Source organism: Suncus etruscus, chromosome 13 (genome assembly GCF_024139225.1).
Source record: "Suncus etruscus isolate mSunEtr1 chromosome 13, mSunEtr1.pri.cur, whole genome shotgun sequence".
NCBI lineage: Eukaryota > Metazoa > Chordata > Mammalia > Eulipotyphla > Soricidae > Suncus > Suncus etruscus.
The window spans coordinates 70742060-70746221 of NC_064860.1; the positions used below are offsets into that span (position 1 = coordinate 70742060).

Sequence of the window (4162 nt, forward strand, 5' to 3'; positions counted from 1 at the left end):
TTAAACTCATTAAAGCCTCATTTGGAAATTAAAACATTTATTTTACTTTTGCTATGTGTCTCAATCAAAAGTATACTATAATGCAGGGTTTAAAGTTATATTTACTAAGTTTTATATAGGTTATAGAACTTTTTTTTATTGTATTGAACTTCAATGGATTCCAGAAGTAAATTTTCTGACAATCATTTTGGATTACACTGGTGTTTTAATTTCAAATAAATGGGTGACTATAAATTTCTAGTCAAATCACCAACTTAATAACAGAAATATTTATTTTAATGTTCTCTTACAGAAAGAAAAAGCAATAATTGAAGCTTTATCTATTTATCAGCATATATTTTCTTAATTAACTTAAAAAGTAAAGTGAAATCTCATCATGATGTAATCTTCTTGGATTAGTGGAGCAGATCAATTCAGCATTATTAAATCCAAAAATAATCTAATACACTTAAAAGTCCATCTATGGAATAATCTGACTCTAGGAAATGGTCTTCATTATGCATTTTAAAAAACCTCATTTCTAGTGAATTGCTATTTATTTTCACAGAAGACTCTTATATGTAAAATTTTGGGGAGAGGTGGAGGTTTAGGCCATCTCTTGTAGTGTTCAGAGTTTATTCCTATGTTAAGAAATTTTGGCAATATTCAGGGTAACCTGAGGTTTTAGAGATCAGAATTACTGTGTGCAAAGCAAGAAACTTTATTTCTATATTTTCTTTCCATCCCTATTTGTAACTTTTTTTAAAATATGGAACACTTTACAAATTTGCATGTCATCCTTGCTCAGGGGCCAGGCTAATCTTCTCTGTATCATTCCAATTTTAGTGTATGTGCTGCTGAAGCTAGCACCCTATTAGTAATTTTTAATTAGCCATTATCTTATTCAATATGGTTCTATAACAGGTAACTCATTGTATAAGCATAAATGGATTGGTAAACTGTTGATTTGAATAGATAATATAAAGTATAGAGTTCACATGTTGGGTGAGGAATCCCTAGACACCATCTTTCTAACCCATTAGGGGGATGAGTCTGATGAAGGATAGTAGTGGAGATATAATTCACAAGCAGTCAATTAAAGTTTTATTGGAGTCAGCTTGTTTTTCTTCCATGGCATTTCACTGCTATATGCTTTTCCTCACATATGCTTCTCTGGTAAACTTTCTGCTGCCTTTCTCTCTCTCTTTGCTTCTTGCTGCTTACCTCATGTTTCTCTCAAGCTCTCTACTGCTTCTTTTTTTTTAATATATAAAATATTTATTTAAGCACCAAGATTACAAGCATGATTGTATTTGGATTTCAGTCATAAACAGAATACCCCCTTTAGCAGTGAAACATTTTCACTACAAATGCCCCCTCTCTGCCTCACCCCTGCCTATATTCAAGACAGGCATTCTACTTCTCTCATCTTTACATTTTTATGTTAGTTGTTGGTGCATTTATTACCCTAATACCATTTACCACTCTTTTTGGTGAACTTGAACTTGTGAGCCAGTACTTCCGGCCCTTCCGATCCTTAGCTCTATTATCTCTGGGCCTTGTTACAATAATGTCTTTAATTTTTTCTTAAAACCCAAGATGAGTGAGACTATTCTGTGTCTACCTCTCTTCCTCTGGCTTATTTTGCTCAGCATAATAGATTTCATGTACATCCACATATAGGAAAATTTTATGACACCACAGAGACTGGCACACATCATAAAGAACAAGAACAATTAGTGCTGGCTGGTATGTGAAAGAAAAGAACTCTGTTTCACTGCTGGGGGGAATGCCATCTAGTTCAGCCTTTTTGGAAAACAATATGGCAATTCCTATATGATCCAGCTATACCACTCCTAGGGATATACCCTTGGGACACAAAAATACAATTCAAAAATTCCTTCTTCACATCTATATTCATTGCAGAGCTATTAAAATAGCCAGACTCTAGAAACAATCAAGATGCCTTCAACAGATGAATGGCTAAAGAAACTGTGGTAAATATGCACAATGAAATATTATGCAGCCATCAGGAGAGATGAAGTCATAAAATCCTATAAGTGGATGTACATGGGATCTCTGCTTCTTCTAAAGACTGCACTTTTCTTTATCCTCTAAATACCCACCCAGAATGGTGGGAGGGCTACCCTGTAATCCAGGTCTAAATAACATCTCAAAAGAAGAGGTTAGGGAAACAGGAAGTTGGGAGTAGGTTTATAGTAAGTCATGTGATAATATAAAATAATGGATATGGCAGATATGTTAAGTTCAAGCATGAGAAAAAACTGGAATATTTTTATTCAGCTGTGACAAATTATTGCTGATTTCAATTTGTAATGCAGATCATACGCTTACCAATCCTTCAGTTGTAGCCAAAATGCAGGTCTACAATTTTTGCTACTTGCAGATTTATTTTCATTTAACTTTACATTTAAATATTTTATTTCATAGATTTTTCACAGTATAATGAAACAACTTATCAACCAGTTAGCAAGAAATAAAAAAAAGAAAAATAGAGATAAGATAGTAAGAGATAAGAATGTAACAGACAAGAAAAGCAGAGATACTAAAAGGTAAAGAAAACTGAGATAAGCATTTGGGATCCAAGAATTTTCAAAAAAGGACCTGAGAGATAGCACAGCAGCGAAACTCTTGCTTTGCACTCAACCATTTGGCTTCAGTCTCTGGCACCATATTTGGTTTGCCTTGCCAAGAATAAATTCTGAATGCAGAATTAGGAATATGCACTGAACATCTGAGAATGGCCTAACAAAACCTACAAGAACAATTTTCTAGGCATGCCAGAGAGAACTGGCATACAGGGGGTGATATCCCATGGATGTACAAGAACCTGAGTTCGATCACCAACACCACCAAAAAAATATTTTCAAACAGAAAAATATAGCATATGTTTAAAACTCAACACCGAGGACCCACAGGTCAGAGGGACTTGGAGCAATGATTCAATAAATCTAGCCCCAGACCCTCCTCTGTGTCCTCCATTCTATGCAGCGAATGGACACCTAATATATGGAGGTTCTACCCAGATGCTGGCTGTTGTGTATGTAAATATTTGGGGGGATTACTATGTTGCTCACCCTAATCTGATTAGGTGATTGTGCCCTACCCTAGGGTGTGACCTGGCATTCTGCCCCCACCCTAGGGTAGGACCTGATTCTGCTTCCACCATTGGTTGGTATCTGATCCCACCATTGGGTGGGACCTGACTCTGGACTATAAGAGCAAGGGTCTGTGGAAGGCGAGGGCTTTTGGCTGGCTGGAACTGAATCTGAGTCTTTGGACTTCAGTTTTGTCCATCCGAATAAAGCAAATATTTCCACGAGCCTGATTGTCTGCGAGCTGTTTACCCGCCGTTTCACCTCAGAACCGTGGGCTAGACAGGGTGGCAGACGCGTGCTCCGAGCTGGAAGAAAAGGGCCTCATTCTCCATCCCTCCATCAGTCAACCTCTTCAGGGGCTGACCTGCTACATAATGACACCCGGACAGGGACCTGAACCCTGGACCCTCAGAACTGTAAATGAAATATTTCATTGGAAATTTCCTATGCTGACCATCAAATGGTTTCTGTGGTTAGTCATGTGGATTTTACCACCCTTAGTCTTACGCATTGGTGCTCTAGTATACAAGTGGATCATTCCATTTTGTTTAAAACTAATTGGTTTTGATCTAAGGACAATCACTGCAGTTGGATGGTTGTGGTCTATATTTCAAATGAAAAGTGTAGTGTCTCTAGCCATCATAGTTTGTGGAATTTCTGTGTTGACTAACGTTATTATTATGAGCATAGTTATTTGCTGTTATTTCTATTTAGGAAATAGAAAGTGTAGAAATGGTGAGGCTAAAACCAGTATAGATAATAAGGAAATTTATCTGACAAAAACTCAGACCAAGGTGCAGGCTGACGAATCCAGCCCCACCATCAACAATATAGAAATTTTTGCTGGAAGAAAAACAACTCAGAATGTTAAGCCTGATTCTAGTGAATTGCTTGACAGTAGTGACTCAGATAATGATCTACCTCCAGTGCTAACTCCACGAAGTATGCCTCCTTCTAGTCACAAAATTGAATCGCAGAGCAGAGCAGATTCAAACGATGAACCACATGCTCGGTCTCAGAGCTCTATTCAGAATAATTTTGCTAATCAGGCCTTATCCCCTATA

General features: G+C 37.1%; 1 non-coding gene across 1 annotated transcript; it reads right to left on the reverse strand.

Moving 5' to 3' along the window:
• Positions 1-742: 742 nt before the first annotated feature.
• On the reverse strand, positions 743-849 carry LOC126026748 (U6 spliceosomal RNA). The gene has a single exon (XR_007501968.1). It is a non-coding gene; the product is annotated as a U6 spliceosomal RNA (small nuclear RNA).
• Between the last annotated feature and the right edge of the window lie 3313 nt (positions 850-4162).